The sequence below is a fragment of the Carettochelys insculpta genome, chromosome 1, assembly GCF_033958435.1.
Source record: "Carettochelys insculpta isolate YL-2023 chromosome 1, ASM3395843v1, whole genome shotgun sequence".
Lineage (NCBI taxonomy): Eukaryota > Metazoa > Chordata > Testudines > Carettochelyidae > Carettochelys > Carettochelys insculpta.
In genome coordinates this window covers 90,415,285-90,434,648 of record NC_134137.1, presented here as the reverse complement: position 1 = coordinate 90,434,648, position 19,364 = coordinate 90,415,285, and positions in this window count along the sequence as shown.

Here is a 19,364-nt window from a genome sequence, read left to right as displayed (position 1 = left end):
TCTGGTGCCTCATTTGCATATTCTTCTTTCAAAAGAGCTTCTTTTGAAAGAAGAAAAGCAGTGTAGCTGCAGCTCTTTCAAAAGTAAACATGTTTTGTGGGAAGAAGGGTTCTTCTGAAAATGGTTTACTTTCAAAAGAGCCATGTCTACACTGCTTTTCTTCTTTAGAAAGAATGTGCAAATGAGGCATCAGATATGTAAATCTGCACCTCATTTGCATTTTGATTTTCCTCATTTGCATGCCTCTTTCAAAACAGGAATGCAAGTGTAGAGGCAGCCTGGGAGTTGCTTCTATAGCCTTCTTGTAGGAGCTTCTGTGGGGAGTTCATTCTTGGACCAGCATTGACTAAACTCTATCTCCAGCATACAGCAGCTTTAGCCTTGAGTAAGCTCCATTTCTAAGTTTGTAAGTCCATCAGTCTTCAACATGTTGATATGAAAGAAAGCTAAAAGCCAAAAGGCTGTTTCTTTTCAGCCAAAAGGCTGTTTCTATGCTAATCAATGGCATGAAATATGCTAATGAGGCATGGATGTAAATTCCCGGTGCCTCATTACCATAAGGTCACATGATTTGTAGTCTGGAAGATGCTCTTCTGGACTCCAAAACCGCGTGTAGAAGTGTGGCCCGTAGGGGTCTTCTGGAAGGAAGTCCTCCTTTCAGAGGCCCCTTCTTCCCGAAAATTTTCAGAGAAAGTGGCATATGTAGAAACAGCCAAAGTGAGGAAAGAAGACAAAGGGTAAAATGCTCGTTCCAGAAGTTAATGGTAAACCTTCCATTGACTTTACGGGGTCAGCATTGCATCCATATGGAGCAGTAAGGAGCAAGAATATGAAGAAGTTAAAGGAACAAGAAAGGTAGTTATTTCTGATCATTCTAGGACACAACAAGGATCAGAATACCAAACATAACTTTAAAATATCCAGTTTTACAAAGTGTAGTCTGTAAATGGTTTGGATCCTGTTCGTGCAAACCTCATTTGTAGTGTTGTGGCATAGAACTGGAAAGGGCCTCAAGAAGTCATCAAATCCAGTCCCTGGCACTCCAGGCAGGACCTATCACCATCCCTGACAGATGTTTTTAAATCTAACCAGACCCTTGAAAGGCCCCCTCAAGCACAGAACTCACAACCCTAGGTTTACAAGGCCAATGCTCTTATCTCTGAGCAGAGTGCCAAAATTTGACCTTTTGAACTCTATGTACAGTCCAAGTGCTGATGATACTTTTGAAAGCTATGAACAATCTTGCTTACAACAGCTTCATTAATAAATAAAGATGCAGAGGTCTTTAGTTATTCCCCCGGCAGCATGGCTTTGAGCAGGCTTCTGGCTGCATGGGGCAAAAAGGGGCAGGGCTGAGCTCCCGCCTCACTTGCTGATGAAAATCGGCTCATGTACTGCTCTTGGCACCTGTGCCAGGGGTTGCTCACCCTTGTTCTAGAAGCATACCTCTGGTAGCTACAATGTAAATCATTCACAGTTGGAGGATTTCGATATATTTCCCTTTATATATTTAAAACAAACCAAAAATCACAATGGCTGTCAATACGTACATCTTGGAAAATCAGAATAGTATCGAGTTAATTGAGAATCTATGGTTTAAATGCAAGGTGCACAGAACTGAAATAACACATAGTAAAAACTATTTATGGTAGCAGTTTAAGATCAATTAATAAGATTAATATACATTTAAAGAGTAGTATTTAGTTCTTAGAGTATCACCTCCCGATAACAAAACTGCAAGTACTGGGAGAAAAAACCTATCACATTGTAAAAGTGGTAGTTCTGTATTTGTACAAATATCACCAGGCTAGCTGTGCATTAAAAACGCATTAAGATTTTATACCTAATAAAAATAGTTTCGATTCTACAATTTTGTCTTCCCCAAGCACCAGTTTTGCGTAAAATATTCCTTGTTATAACATGATGGGAGATGACTTCCAGATCTTTCTTACTACCTTGCCAACTTGCCTTTGAGAAACAAGTAAATACACCCACCAAGCATTATGGCATGATCAACAATAAACGTTTGAGCTCCCTCTGCTGGGTCTGGAGCAGCAGTTCATTAAGCAAACACGTTCCAAAGATGGCAAGGGGCCTGCACATAAATCAGAAAATGAACATAAAGGGGTATGTTAATTTCAACTATATTTTAAATAAAGGGAACAAATAAAAGCAATGTCAAAGGAAAAAAGGTAACACAGTTTAAAAGTGAGAAGCTCTCAAACACCCAATTTTTTTAAATTGGATGCTAAATTAAATTTTACATTTATTTTATGAATACCAATGTAAGAATTCTCAATATGATCTATGTGGAAATTTCTTTAAAAAAAACCCCAAACCTAAATTTGCTAACTTGTCCATAAATAATATTTCAACCAGAACTATACAATTTCTTTAATTTTCAGTGTTATTAGTCTACAAATCCAGTAATGCCCACAAAAAAAGCTAATCTAAATAAAAAATGGCAAGTATCACCCTACTTCTCAGCTGTAATGTATTCATGGAGTGTGATAGGAAAGCATCAAAAGCAAGACTTCACTTTTTTATAACTCTGTACATTTAAGATTCTAATGTGACATGCAGTGGTGATTAACCTCTACTAGAATTCACATTTACCAGGCAACTTAAAAACAAAAAAAAAGTATCCCTAACTGCAGGGAGTATAGATCTCCTCCATCTATAGCAAAACAAGGACAGCTCCATTACATCTGCTAAGAAGTGATTTAAGTTGTTCTTCTGAGTGGTTACTTAATATTGCTGAATTTTTGATCTTATATTTCAAATAATCAACTGCTTACAAAATCAATACATAAAAGTAAAATGGTAGTTTTAAAGTAAATGAAAATGAACAGAGTACAGTTTGTGATAGCTCATCATTGATTTTTTAGGGAGCTAGATCATTACAGCCTGAAAGTAGCACTGTCCGATGAGCAGATGAGGGCCAGTAATTACTGTGACTTGGAGTGTCTCTCTTGCTCTGGTGCGGGGGATGGGCACGAGGGATGTAATCTGCACCAGCCTTACTTTGTAAAGATCCTTTCTACCTCTGCAGCAGCTCAGCTGGAATAGCTGGCATTTTGGTAGGCGTGAGCGGAGGCAAAATCCAGGCCTCACCTACCTTCCACTCTGGCCCATTTAGCTGGATGCTTTATAGAGCCTGTAGAGCAGTGATGGGCAAGATACTGCCTGCAGATGGATCCAAACCTTTGAATCCGACTTATGCCCTGCCCTGGTGCAATGCCACTCAAAGCAGCTGGCTGCTCCATATGCCTCTCTGGCTGCAGCCACACTTGGCCAAACTTTCGAAAGGGCCATGCCAATGGACAAATCGGAGAATACTAATGAGGCGCTGTATTGAATATTCAGCATCTCACTAGCATGCTGCCGGCTGCAGCACTTCAAAAGTGCCGTGTTTCGATCGCACACGGCTCGGCTACATAGGGCCCTTTTCGAAAGGACCCTGCAAACATCGAAATCCCCTTATTCCTATCAGCTGAAGTCCAGGGCAGTGGGTGGGACTGGACTCCCCCCACCCTTCCCCTGGAGGGGCACTCACCCTGGGCCAAACGAGGGTGGCCCGAGAACAGTGGAGAAATTCCTACTCCACCCCCACTCAAGACTGGCCTGTGACAAAAGTGGCTTGGTAAAGGGAGGCCCTTGCCTTTGGAAAGCCCCAAGGCAACAAAAGGGCCTCTCCAAGGTACACAAGGAGCTGCCAGGAAGTTCAGGACCCCTAAGGAACAGACAAGGTGTCTGTCACACCAGCCAATGGGGAGCTGAGAGATTGTGTTGTGGGGTGGGAACAGCATGCAAAGCCTCCCCAGTGCATAGAGGCACATGGAGCAGCCAGTCTCTTTGAGTTGGGCTGCAGCAAGCAGGGAGCATGCCTTAGGGTCTTTCTGGGCCACTGGCCAGGATCCACTTAGGTAAGCGCCTCCTGTCCAGAGCCAGTCTCTGCTCCCCTCCCCACCACCATCTCCCTGTCCCACGTCACCACCCAAACCTTATGCACCCCTCTCTCAAGGCCACAACTCCCTCCCAGACTCTGAACCCCCTCTTGCCTCCTCTCCTGCACCCATACCTCCTCCTGTACTTCAGTCCCCTATCACCCAAACCCTCTGTACATTCTCCTTCCTACCCCAGGTCACAAGCCCCTCCCAGACCAGCACTCCATCTCACCCTGCCCCGCTCCCTGGGCCAAACTGATTAGATTGGCAGTATGCATTTGAAATTGGGCCCAATGTAGCATGGCTGCTTTTACTCAGCTGGGAATCGAGCGCAGATTCCCAAATCTGAGGGTTTTTTTGGCAGTAAGGAAATTTTTGAGCCTTAACTTGAGCAGCAGTGTGGGATTTGACGCCAATATGAATACTCAGGTATGGGGAGTTATATGGAAAGGGAATTGTGGAATTGTTTATTGAACTCCATGATTTACTGAGGAAAGGGAAAATCCCTCTGAACTACTCTCCAGTTTTACGTGTTCTGTATCTTCCTAGGGACCGCATTTATTGTTTCCTCTCTGGATTTTATTGTGGTTTGCACTGTCATTTGCTAAATATAGCACAAGCTTTACTTCTGTTAATACCTTCAGACTTTTTACATGGAGGGTGTGTGGAGGACTGTGAAGATTAATTCATGTTTGTATCTTGCTTGAAAATATAAAGTAACGGTGTGTGTGATTACTGAGTTGCTGAACTGTAGTTTGCAGACAATGCCAAATATATATATTGCTCCAAATATACCTGCTATGATAGTAATAGCAACAATCATAGTGACCATCTAGGCACATGGGCAATAGGAGAAATATTATTTAATAATAGTAAATGGTCAATTAAAAAGCAAGACTTGCGTTGCTTTAGCTTGTGCTCACACAAGAGGGCAATGAAGATTAATTTGGGGCTTGTGGACAGATATTGTATCAGAGTCATTTAAAATTAGTTCAAAATTCTAATCAGTTGAATTGGCCAGACACCTGGGTGGGTGAGCACCCAGATTTAAAACTGTTACAGCAATTTAGTTAGCCCTAAAAGGCAAAACACCAACCCTAAAAAAAAGCTGGATGTTTTTTACATCCAGTTAACTCAAGATAGCGCTCCATGTAAAACCCGACTGAAGGCAAGGCACAGATTTTTTTTAAACCTCAGATGGGAATATCTGACTTCAATTACCAACAGCTGGGCAAGATAGTGGAGTAAAATCTGATTCTGCGGGCAAGTCAGTGCTAGAAAGGTAAAGAAGATGCTATTTGCACAAAAAAATTAGACTCCTAATTTCAATGGAATGGCTCTCTAGAGCCATGGTGTTCAATATAGTCTCCACTCACCACCTGTGGTGAACAGGAGACCATATGGTGACAAATGGGCTCCAGCCCAGCCCTGTGCTGCAAGAGCTTCAAGCCCTTGCTGCGGGACCCCCACCAGAGCATGGCACTGGGGCCTGAGCCCCTGCCGCAGGACTCCTATCAGAATACAGGGCCAGGGCTGGAGCCGGGGCCCCCCAAGGTCATGTGGCCAGACGCTAAGCCTCTGCCACAGGGCCCCATCTGAATGTGGCCCATGGCCCCTGCTGAAACACTGGGCCAGGGCTGGAGGCCCCTGCAGTGGATTCCCTGCTGGTGATGGGGGAAGCAGGGCAGAGGTTGGGAAGGCCTAGGCAGGCATTCTGCCTCAGAAAGGTTGCTGACCTCTGGGATAGAGGGTCCTTTGCTTTGGGAAAGGGGCAAGCCATTTTTCTGGAGTGGGGGTGGGGGAGGGGTGCAAATGCAGCAAATAGGGAAAGATGGCAACCACGGGTGTGGTGATCTTTGAATTCCTATTTGACACCACTGCTCTAGAGCACACCAAGGGATTCTTAACTTGCCCTCCACAACTCCCAGCTCCAGGTTGGGCAACAGATGGAAGTTTTGATAATACAATGTAATAAAAAATGGTCTTTGAACACCAGAATTTGATCAATGACTGACTGGGGAGTGCATGCTGTTTCACACAATTGGTGTGATCAGTCCATCTGCCAAGACCTGTCTATGCCTGATAAGAGGATAGTTTTGGATGTGCTTGAAAAATACAAAAGCCATCCCATTGCTTGATTTGCCTTCTGGATAGCAGGGATAAATGCACCCATTGTCAGCAGCAATTTTCCCCCATTTGTCTGCTTCTTGGAAAACATCCACAAATATAGCTCTGCAAGTGTCAGAGCACTAGTCTTCGAATGGTTAACTCAGCATATGAACATCTCCTATGTATTTATGAACTCACGGGTGACAGTCAGTCATTATCAGTATGTTCAGAGTGAGGAGAGAGTCTCTGGAGGCTGAATCATAAGCTTTCCAGTAAGAGAATTTGGTCTTTCCAGCCAATCCTCAAGGTATGTCACATTCTTAAAGGTCACGTAAACTTGTGTAGTGAGTTTAGTAGTTCAAGTGCCAGGAACACCTCTCTGAGTGATATACAGTGACTCTGTTTTCTAGAAAAAGGCACCAAAATGGAATTTTGTGGAAGTCTTATGCAGGATCTCCCAAACCCAGAACATCTGGCTCTAGTGCAAAAATCTGGAGTTTACAGAATGTGTCTAGCATCAAAGGCATACAAAATAACTTTAGTTTCAGCATCCACATGGGAACCATGAAGAAAGATCACTGAACAGTGGGAGACAATTGTTTCCTTATCCCACATGGTGAGCAAATGTGAGCAATTCTTCACATTCGAGAATGTTTTCCCTTCAAAACATGCAGGAAATTGTCCCTTGTGCAAGTACAAGAGTTACTTTTCCAGAGTGAAACTAGACATGCTGATGGAGACAAGCGCTTTCCATGGACAGAGCAACATCATGGAATTTCTTCTTTCTGGTAGTATTTCTTTGATTCCTTTGCATACATGTCAAACACAAGGTGGGCTTCATCATACGCCAGAGGTGTGGAAGCCTTCAGCCATGGTCTGGATCCAGACCACAGCTTGTCAGGATCTGGAGCCTGAAATTTGTGGCTGCCCTGTATAGAATCTGGCTTGCGGTGGAGTGGAGGTTTTGGAGGCCTGAGCCTTGGGGGCCAGATCAGCAAGCTATGGTTTGGATCCAGACTGTGAGCTTTGCTGGGGTTGGGAAGTGGCTCCAGGTTCCACTTCCAGTTGTGGCTGTTCTCCTACCTGGGGGAAGGAATGGGGAGCAGCAGCAGCCTGCGCAATCTGCCAGGAATTGTAGACAATCAGAGCATCGAAGGATGGTGCCTGGGAGCTGCACCCCCATCGCCCAGCTCCTGGGCCATCCAATCCAGACTTGCATCTTACCCTTACTCCCACCCCTGCTCCTGCCCCCTCCCATCCAGATACCTCACCCCCAACCCTAACCCCTGCCTTCTAGACCTCACATCCTCCTGCATCCTGCATCTCACCTAGACCCACACCTCATCCCTCTCCTACAGCCCCCTCCCTGCCCAGATCCCATACCCACAACCTACTCCTGCCTGCTCCATCCCACCTAGACCCCCATAGTCAGGGACCACATGAGTGAGGGTTTTTTCCTCACTTCTGTGCTTCCTAACTAATTTGTCTATGGGTCAGTGGCCCCTGAGCTGAAAAAGGTTCCTCACCCCATCATAGGCTCAATATTTTTCTATAGCCTTATAATGAAGTGTTCAGTCAAACCTTGTCAGGTGTTAAATTTAGTTTGTCAAAAGCTTTTACATCAGCCATGCTATCTTTGATTGTTATGACAAAAGGCTTCTGTTGGCTTAAAGTGTCAATCATATTGGAATTAGTAACAGAGAGGAAGCTGTGCTAGTCTATACACTATCAAAACAAAAAGCAGTCAAGTAGCACTTTAAAGACTAGCAAAATGGTTTATTAGGTGAGCTTTCGTGGGACAGACCAACTTCTTCAGACCATAGCCAGACCTATGGTCTGAAGAAGTGGGTCTGTCCCACGAAAGCTCACCTAATAAACCATTTTGCTAGTCTTTAAAATGCTACTTGACTGCTTTTTGTTTTAATATTGGAATTAGGTGCTGGCTTAGGAAGACCATACAAGATGTCATTTATTTGCATTTGCCTTCACATAAACATCTGTTATTAGTGAATACCTGTAAAGGGTTGAATGCAGAGAAAGTGGTTCTCTGTTGGTAAGCAGATAGGCAAGCTAACGAGAAGCCTTGCGGGGGAGATGGCTTGAGCATTGGCCTGTTTAAACCCAGGGTTGTGAGTTTAATCCTTAAGGAGGCCATTTAGGGGTCTGGGGCAAACAGGTTTACAAAAAAAATCTTTCAGGGATGGTGCTTGGTCCTGACTGGGCTCTATGATGTCCTGAGGTCCCTTCCAGCTCTCTGAGATGTGTGTATCATTTTTTAAATTGAAGAAATTACCTGCTGAGGACTCTTTTGTGTGGCCGGAGAACAGACACAAAGATATTTAATCCTGAGCAGACTTAAGAAATTCAGCCCACAAGGTGATCTGGGCATACAGATATGTAAGTAGAAAGGAAACGTTTAGTCTGACATAATGAGGTTATATATCCCCTCTTGTACACTGTAACTTTTTAACTGAATACCAGGGAAGTGATTATCTGTGCTTTAACCTTTTTTTTTTCTCTAGTTGCTCTGTAACATCTAGCAACCAAATATGCTTTATCACATAAATCTTTTGTTAATAAATCACTTTTTTAAAAGGCAATGATTTGATTCCTGTGTCCTCACGAAGTGTCTGTGAAAGGTCAGCTATCAGGTTGCAGCTTAATTTCTTCCTTTGTTTTCCAGCTCTCTCCTAGTGGAGGGTGAAGAGCTTGGGGTTAGCCCCCAGGGAAACATCTCGAGTGTGTGTGCCTGGGTTTTAAAGACGGTTTATTTCTCTCTTGGGTGGTGGCAGCTCCCTGTGAGGGAATCTGTGACCTTGGGATGCTTTTAAACTGAAACCTATAGAGGCAAGGTATTTTAAGATCTCGTGTGGGCCCCCACCTTCTACACTCAGAGTATCAGAGTGGGGAATAGCCTTGACAACATCACACTGATATCTGGACAAGACCAGGAGAAAAGCAAATAATGACCTGTCTCTGGATAACTCTTTATTAGGCCCTGCCACATTACCTGTTACACTCTTTTGTCTCTGAGCAAAACTTCAGTCTTGTTCTTGACCCGAGCTCAAAGATTAACTGAATAAATCTTTGGATTTTGAAGACTTCATAAAAGTCTGATTCAAAGTATTCATTTGATTTACATCTTTAGCTACCTCATCACTGACAACAGCTTTCATCATATTAATGAGCTTCAGTTTGTAATGGCAACCCCTTCACCAATGACTAATAAGCTCATCCCTTAAAACCAACCAACCAAACAAAAAAACTATGCTTTGACATTTAACAGTACCTAGTGAGTCTAGCTGGTACTTGATGACTTCCTCAGACAAGGTTAATGGTTTTGTTTGAAATGAGTTCTGTGACTGTCGGGGCAGGGGGACTAAAATATTACTTTAATGCTGTGTTACTCCTACCAACCCGACAATGACTTTCATTGTCCTGTATTCATGTTTTAGGGCTTGTCTGAACCATGTACAAAGAAGAACTGGAAACCATTTGATAAAGGAATTTCCTTTCTTGAAATTCGTCCCATATCAGGATCAGATTTTTCTACAACTTTCATTTCAGCAAAGTATCAAGCAATTTTAACTGCAAAGCAAGCAAAATGTATATCACAAAGTCTGTTATATTACTAGGAGGTAAAAATTCAATGATCAGACTGGACAGATTGAGTAACAAGCAGCAAAGACTCAGCTCTCTTCATTCCACAGCACACCATCTTGAAAATTGGCATTGTCACCCATTTAATCTCAACAAATTGCTTGATATGGTTTGTGATATTGCCTTAATCCATCATGCGCAGTAGTTTGGTGAGAATGCAATGTGTACACTAAGGGTGGAAGATGTCTTGCAAATCCCGTACCCTTTGGGAAATGACTTCCAGCATAGTGGTGTGCTTTGCAAGGAAGATATCTAAGAAGCATTTTTGAAGGGCAACAAGTGTTTGAGTGTGGATGAATGCTGACATCTTAACCAGTGCCTCACTGCAATTTTCTTATCAAACAAAGTTTGATAATTTATCACCTGCATCCTCCCCTATGCATTGGGTATGGATGTTGTGCTCTGAGCAGCAACTGATAAGAGTAATGCCTGGCACAATTAATCTTAGTGCAGTCTATTCATTTTACAGTACATGCCTGTGTCCTTAAGTGTAACTAAAAAACAAAGCTGGCATTCACAAGTTTTCTCAAGTATAGCCACAGGCATTTTCCTGGTTTTCTGTCATTGGTACCATTATGTTCCAGTGGAAAGGGTTCTCAGGGATTTCCCTACAGCTTCCCGGTTTTCTCATCACCCCTCCAGGCATCAACTATTTACATTCAGTGTTCTCTCTGGTCAGAAGTTTGAACTGCAATATTATTACACTCATCCCTTGTTAAATGAGTACTTCATTAATGAGTGCTTGCTTAAACAAGGGACACATTTACTTACCTTAGTTCACTCTACCAGTGAACTCCCCTGCTAATACAAGGCTAATCCTCTCCCCATGGCTCCACCCTGCCCTAGTCTGACACCCGCCCGCCTCTGCCAGCTCTGCGGCAGCCTGACGCCCCCACCTACCCACCCCACGGACCCAACTGGCCACCAGGTTTTAACCCTCCCTCCTACTCATGGCCCTCAACTGTCCCCAGACTTTAACCTTTTCCAACCCCCAAATCCAAGGTTCACTTACCTTTTGAAAGCAGCGCCACCTGCTGCCACTCCTTTGCCGAGCTCTAGGAACCAATCAGAGACTTTTACATGTATTTTAATGAGCATCTAGTGTCCCACTTACGAGTTTTTGCCTACAAGCACAAAGTTGGGAAGCAATTGTACTTGTAGAGCGAGGGATGAGTGTACACACTTCATATATAGACACACACACACAGTATAAGTTAAAATACCTGTACCTGAAAAAGCATAATGTGTTTGAAAAGTATGGACAAAGACTAGCTTCCTCACACAGCTGTTATTTTTTATGACAACATTGGTGCAGTTGTTCTGGCAATGCTGGCCGACATAATAATTTCAAATTATGATTTGTAAGGAAGAATGAATGAGCTCTCCTCTGACAGCTAGTGAAGGGAAAAGGGTGGAAAGGAGTAGCCTTCAGGTTCAGACTGTAGTTATATGAACAGAATTACTGTTCCTTGGTATCCAGCAGATGAAGCTGTGCTGCCCACGTAATCAATTCTGGATGATGCTGGTTTACAAATCACTTTAGAACCATCTGTTTAGAACACACCATTGAACATTGGCAATAGCAGTAGAGATGACCTGATTTCACTGAGAAGTGGGAAGTAACTGTATTTGAGACAACACATCCAAAATTCTCAATTACTAATGGGCAATGTAAACTCATTGCTATGTTTGCTTTTCACAAGTTACTGTTAGTATAATCTATGAATTATGTACCCAAATATTTGGGTGCTAATCTTTTAACTGTATTGTTAAATTTGTTAACCCTAATTTGGGATATTGCTGATTATCTATTATATGTATCTTACGAATTTCAGGACAAATTTTGTACTTTAATTAATTAAGCATTATACTCAGATGCATAGACACTTTATGTCCTTAAATTGGTGTATTAATTAATTCTAAAATTCTGGCTAATAGGACCCACCCTACAAGAACATACTTATGGTGGGTCTACACCACGAAAGAAATTTTACCTAAGGTAGGCAACTCGAGCTATGAGAATTGTGCACTGGAATTGACACACCTGAAGTTGAATTTCCAATGCGGTCCCCCTGTGGGAGTTTCTCACATCAATTTCCCTTACTTCTTGAGACTGGAGTCAATAGGGGAACCCTCAGGGTTCGGTTTAGTGAATCCCTACAAGACGCACTAAATCAAACCCCAGAAGATTGACCTCTAGAGTGTCAGTCTTCAGGTAAGTATAAATATGCCCTTAGTTCTTTTTTGAACCCTGTAATAGTTTTAGCCTTCATAACTTCTGGCAAAAATTCCACAGGTTGATTATGCATTGTGTGTAGAAGTACTACAATTTGTTCATTTTATGTCTGCTGCCCATTAACTTCCTTGGTTAATTCTTAGTTCATGTGTTACACAAAGGAGTAAACATTTCCTTATTTACTATCTTCACACCAGTTAAGATTCAGAGTGTGTGTGGGGTGGGGGTGTGTCACAGGCAACAGATATAAAAGGCAATGGGAGGCAATGATTCCTCTGGGTCTTCGAGCTCTTAGTTCTCAACTACTTCTCCTCCTATTATTCTGACAGATCCTGAAGACTCACTCAACAGCAGCTTGCAGACTCATGACTCATGGGAAGTGATTGTCTAGGAAGAAGTACTGCAGAAAAGGATCTAGGGGTCAAAATGGACCACAAGCTAAAGATGAGTCAACAGTGTGATGCTCTTGTGGGGGTGGGGGCAGGAAAGATGATTTTGGGATGCATTAACAGGAGTATTGTGAGCAAGATACAAGGAGATGTTCTTCTGCTCTACTCTTCACTGATTAGGCCTCAATTAGATTACTGTGTCCAGTTCTGGGCACCACATTTCAAGAAACGTGGAGAAATTGGAGGAGGTCTAGAGAAGAGCAACAAGAATGATTAAAGGTCTGGAAAACATGAACTATGAGGGAAAAGCGAAAGAATTGGGTGTGTTTAGTTTAAAAAAAACAGAGGGGACATGACAGCAGTTTTCAAGTACCTAAAAGAGTGTTACACAGAGGAGAGGAAAAATTGTTCTCTTTGTTTCTTGTCTTATCTTCCTATCCTTAGAGGCCAATGTGCTTAAACTGAAGCAAGGGAGGTTTAGGTTGGACATTTGGAAAAACTTCCTGTCAGGTACATAAACATTGGAATAAATTGCCAAGGGAGACTGTAGAATCTCCGTCACTGGAGATATTTAAGAGTAGGTTAAATAGACATCTATCAGGGATGGTCTAGACCAGGGGTCAGCAACCTTTCCAAGGCGGAGGGCCAAAATTTGACCTTTTCACTTCTATGTACATTTTGAGTGCTGATGATCCTTTTTAAAGTCACTAATAGTCCTACCTGCAACAGCTTCATTAATAAATGGTAAAGCTTTGCATCTTTATTTAGGGGGTGGTTGGTAGCATTAGCTGGTCTCTTGTTAATCCATAGATGGCATGGATTGAGCAAGCTCTTGGGAGCATGGGGGAGGAGGTAAGGGACTGAACTCTTGCCTCCCATGCTGATGAAAATTGCTGTGTGCGCCACTCTTGGTACCTGTGCCATGGGTTGCTGACCCCGGGTCTAGACAGCGCTTGCTCCTGCAGTGAGGGCAGGGGACTGGATGATGACGTCTCAAGGTCCATTCCAGTTCTAGGACAGGGTGAGCAAACTTCTTATGTCTGACCCCACTTTTTGTCCCTGCAATTAGTAGCCTGTCTAACGTAATCAAAACTGACCAAAATTTGTTATGTTCATATGAAAAAAATCTTTTGGTATGTGTAAGAAAATAAGTATGTAAAAACTTTATTAATCTATAAATGTGAATACAGATGCATAGAAAAGTAACACTTCCACATGTTTTATAAGATGGATGAGTCAGGGACCCAGCAGCCAATTGTGTTGCATCCCCTTGCTTAGGAAATTTCATACCCCTCACTGGGCCCATCCCCACTTTGTTCACCCATGCTATGATCCTCCTGGGAGTGCTTCTGTGAACTTATAAGCGAAAACACTTTCAACTTGTCAGGTCTATTAGCATAACATAAAACCTGTGAAAGACATTAAATGGTAATTACAAGCATGTGCTAACCCTGAATTTACTGACAAAAACAGTTGTGTATGAATCAAGTATGAGTCTGTGCTGCTGTGGCTGTGGTCTGAAGAAGTGGGTCTGTCCCATGAAAGCTCACCTAATAAATTATTTTGTTAGTCTTTAAAGTGCTACTTGACTGCTTTTTTGTTTTGATACTATATAGACTAACATGGCTCCTTCTCTGTTATTAGTTGTGTATTATGTCTACAGGACCTTAGCTTAAAATTTGTTATGAAATATTTCATAAGTTTGTGGCTGAAGCTTCTAAAATCACATCTCTAAAAAAATCCTTGTATAGGTATTTAGGTGCACAGTCCAAGTATTCAGCTTCAGCCTTAAATGCTTGGACTTTTTTTTTTAAATAAATTCTTCAAAAGACCACACTGATCTAAAATCAGCAGTCAGGTAAGATAGCCCTGCCCCACTGCTGTCCTTCTCTTCCCCCATACACTCTGTACTAACCCCTACTCTAAGCCCAATGCTCTGTCTCCAGCACCTGCCCTTCACCTTTGCCCCGAGCTCCTCAGGAACCCTGCTGCCTTGCTCTGGGCCCTTCATGTCTCAACCATTTCTCCTGAACCCCTGACATCCCCAGTACCCTACCTTAACTTCTGCACCCCCACACATTCCAACCCCTTCTCTGAGCCTCTCAAGCACCCCAACTAATTCCTGTACCTCCATGTCCCCAGCAACCTGCCCTAACTTCTGCACCTCTACACACTCCAATTCTGTACCCTGAGCACCGCATATACCCCAACCCTGACTCTTGCACCCCTACATCTTTAGCCTACTTCCCTGAGCCTTCCACACCCCATCCCATAATTTTTGGAGTATTTCTAATTGACTCATAGATTTGTTTAGCATCTTAATGCTGAGCTATGTGTTGACAATATACATTTTGGTGTGTTCGCTAGCTCAGTGGATTTCAACTGCTGTGCCATGACACACTGGTGTGCTATGAGAACTCTCAAAGTGTGCTGTGAAATTTTGTCAATTTCCTTTCACCCCTGCTCTTTGCAGAGCCACCATGGGGGAAGAAGGGGAGAACTGACAACCCCATGCCAGCTGGGGCTCAAGCAGAAGGCTGCCTGAGTCCGTGCTGGTGCAGGGTTTATCAATTTCTCATCACAGTGACTCTTTGAAGAGCTTCCGTGAAGGGGAAATGCCAACCTAACAGCTGCCCATTTGCACTGGGAGGCAGCTGAAATGCTGCTTCTGGGCGCAAAGGGGCTGGTGGGGAGCCTGCCCTCCTCCCTTCTGTGGCAAGAGGAGAGGGTGGAAGGGCAGGAGCTTGTTGGGGCTAGAACACATTTTAAATTCTCACACATCCTTTCCACCATGACTAAAAAGTGGTGTGTGGTACTGAAGTGTGCCCAGTTACTGAAAAGGTTGGGAACCACTGCATTAGCTTGGGTTGTTAGAAAGAATGATAATACAGGTACTCTCAAAGTAGGGTTCATTTTCTTTTAATTTGATTTTATATTAAATAAATATTGTAAGCATTGCTTCTTGTTAATTATCCATTTTACCATAGACTTATATAGTACGGGGGGTGGAACTTGGTTTTCCTGACCTATCAGCAAAGCCAATGATGGGCAACCTATGTGAAAGGCTACAAAGCACCAAGCTTCTTGACTGCACTGATCAGCAGACAGCCTGATAAGCCAGCCACTGTCAAAGCCAATTTAGAAGTACTGAATGAGGTTGTTAACAATGCTGGAGACACAACTCAGTTTATGTAAACAAACATTGCTGTCATGGATAAACATACTTCCTGTTTAAGCAAGCGATATGACAAGCTGGAAGCTAGTGTTAAAAGTTGAATGTGACTTCTTAGGAACCAGTTTCTGATTTCAGGATTAACAAGGCCAAAAAATGCTTTCTGTAAAAACTGAGCTGTTGAAAAAGTGAAATTCTTCCCATATTCAGAAAATGTGAATATGTGGCTGATAGCTGCACTGATGCAAATAGACATCAAGTATTAAGTTACTGTGTACTCTATATCTTGATGTTAGCAGTAGGCCTGAAGGTGTTCAGCTTAGAGAAGCACTTTGGATGCATCTATGACAACCCACACCTAAGGGCTACATCTACACGTGCACGCTACATCGAAATAGCTTATTTCAATGTAGCGACATCGAAATAGTCTATTTCGATGAATAACGTCTACACGTCCTCCAGGGCTGGCAACGTCGACGTTCAACATCGACGTTGGGCAGCACCACATCGAAATAGGCGCTGTGAGGGAATGTCCACACGCCAAAGTAGCACACATCGAAATAAGGGTGCCAGGAACAGCGGCAGACAGGGTCACAGGGCGGACTCAACAGCAAGCTGCTCCCTTAAAGGGCCCCTCCTAGACACAGTTGCACTAAACAACACAAGATCCACAGAGCCGACAACTGGTTGCAGACCCTGTGCATGCAGCATGGATCCCCAGCTGCGGCAGCAGCAGCCAGAAGCTCTGGGCTAAGGGCTGCTGCACACGATGACCATAGAGCCCCTCAGGAGCTGGAGAGAGAGCCTCTCTCAACCCCTCAGCTGATGGACGCCATGGCGGACCCCGCTATTTCGATGTTGCGGGACGCAGATCGTCTACACATGCCCTACTTCAACGTTCAACTTCGAAGTAGGGCGCTATTCCCATCCCCTCATGGTGTTAGCGACTTCGACGTCTCGCCACCTAACGTCGATTTCAACTTTGAAATAGTGCCCAACACGTGTAGCCGTGACGGGCGCTATTTCGAAGCTGGCGCCGCTACTTCGAAGTAGCATGTACGTGTAGACGCAGCCAAGGAAAGTTAAATGCTTCAAAACTGGATTCCAAACAGACGGTTGCTTGTGCATTTGATAGAGTTGCAAATTTCTCTGGAAGACATAGTGGAATATAAGCTTTATTCATAGGAAAGCGTAACCCTAGTCTCTTTACACACCACAGAAGCCATCTACTCCAACTACCACTACTATCTTCTGCAGATTCTTCAAAAGAATTAAGTCATAAATTTAATGTCTTTGTTACATACTTTTTTCAGCAAGAGTTTTAAGGACTGAATGCCTGAGGGTGGAAAAAAATAGATACACAGGAATTGAGTTCAAATTAGTCAAGCTTGGGAAAATCTGCTGGGTTCTTCATGAGTGATCCTTGACTGTTGTCTTAAAATTATTGCCGTCATTACTACAGTACACCCTTGAGTTGCATGAGAGTTACATTGCTGGAAAACCAGGTATAACTCAAGATTTGTGCAAGTCGAGGGGGCAGGGCAACCTGCTCAGCAGCATCAGCCGGGAGCAGGGGATCCCCTGTGAAGGGGAAAGAGAGCTGGCAGAGCACTTTGCCTCTGCCAGCTGTGCCATGGGGTACTGCTGTGGGGGGGTGGAGGTGGGGTCCCCTTGTTAACAGCAATGCCTGTGTTAAAAAGCTGCTGGCTGGCTGGCTGGCTGTGAGCCAGCTCAGCTGCAGCAGTGGGAGGGAGGCTTGTGAAGGGGGTTTGCAGCTGGCCTGGGGTGCCGCCAGCTCTTCCCCTCCATGCTGTCATAGGGGGAAGCGGGGATCCCCTGTTAACAGGCTGCTGGCTGGCAGAGCAAGGCTCCCCCAGCTCAGCCACAGGCAGCCATGCCGCACAGGCAAGAGGGGAGGAGATCCCCCATCAAAAACATCACTCAGGAACAGCACTGAGGGGTAGAGCTGAGTACCAGCTCTATTCCCCGAATAGTGGGATCTCCTTCCTCTCTTGTCTGTGCGGCTGCCTGGAGCTGGAGTTGCCAGGGTCCCCCTCCAATCGCATTAATGTCAGATACACCATATTGAATGTGTGTGTATCTTGAGGGTTTAGTGTATTGGCTTTGGAAAATATCTACCTAGATGGGACAGATCTAAGTAGTGAGACTGATAGACTATTTTTGCTACTACATTCAGAGAAAACTATTGCTATTCTCTTTGTCTGCTTTTGAAATCACTTGGGTGGTTACACAATGTCAAAGCGAGCTGCTACAACAGTACTATAACTTTGTTTCTATTGAGTCAGCCAAGAAGTGGGTCACCTAATAAATTAGCTTGCTAGTCTTTGAAGTGTTAGGTGAGGGCTGGTTTGCTTTGTTAGAATACAGACTAATATAGCTACCTCTGTTACTATTTGTTTCTATTGCTAGACAACACTGGGAGCAGCCAGAGAGCTATCCATTAAAAAGATATGAGAAGAAGCAAAGGCTTCAGGTCAAAAGGTAACAAATGAAGACTGGGGCTGTGTCTACACTAGCCAAAACCTTTGAAATGGCCATTCAAATGGCCATTTCGAAGCTTACTAATGAAGCGCTGAAATACATATTCAGTGCCTCATTAGCATGTGGGCGGCCGTGGCACTTTGAAATTGATGTGGCTCGTCCAGACGGGGCTCCTCTTCAAAAGGACCCTGCCTACTTCAAAGTCCCCTTATTCCCATCTGCTCCTAGGAATAAGGGGACTTCGAAATTGATGCGGCTCACCGCCGCGCGGCTCTTCCAGACAGGGCTCCTTTTTGAAAGGACCCCGCCTACTTCGAAGTGCCGCGGCCGCCCGCATGCTAATGAGGCGCTGAATAGGTATTTCGGCGCTTCATTAGTAAACTTTGAAATGGCCATGTGCATGGCCATTTCGAAGTTTTTGGATAGTGTAGACATAGCCTAGTAAATGGCTCATTGGCCGTGTCTATATTTGACCAAAATTTTGAAACGGCCATGCTAATGGCCAAATCGGAGAATCCTAATGAGGTGCTGAAAGGAATACCTCATTAGCATGCTGCCAAGTACCACGTTTCAATCGTGTGCAGCTTGTCTACACCAGGGTCCTTTTGGAAAGCTGATAGGAATAAGGGGATTTCGATGTTTACAGGGTCCTTTAGAAAAGGATCCTCGTGTAGACGAGCTGTGCATGATGGAAGCACAGCACTTTTGAAGTGTCGTAGCTGGCAGCACACTGACGTGCTGAATATTCATTTCAGTGCCTCATTAATATTCTCCAATTTGGCCATTAGCATGGCCATTTTGAAATTTTCCCCAAGTATAGACATAGCCCTGACATGAAAACGAGTGTTAAGCCAGGTCAGAAAGTACGTGTAGTTGTCTTACAGATCTACAGCAGCAACTTCTGCATTCTATCCAACCTTGTCCTAGTTTTTACAGCTCATGGTCTTTACAACCCTGACAATGGGGTGGAGTGAGGCCCTTCTCTGAGTAGGACAGAATAGACAAATTGAACGCAGAGTGAGAAGATCACGATAAAAGAATTAAGATGTGACTGTAAAAATTTGTTTATCAAGGAACATGGCTAGGCTCAATCTGTGCGAAGTGTCCCCGGGAAAAGAGCTAGGAATTCATCTCTTGCTAGTCCCAGTGACAAGAGCTGCACTCCAATCTTCTGCTTCCTCGGCAGAGAGATGTGTTCGGAAAGAAGCCAGCGCCTGCCTGCTCAGCAGCCGGAGCTGAATCACTGGCCCCAAGAGAAGCCACCACGGCCGCAGGCGCTGCACTTGTGGGAGCAGGTCATCCACAGGGCTCTGCATGACAGAAAGCAGGAGGTGGCGCTGCAGTGCTGC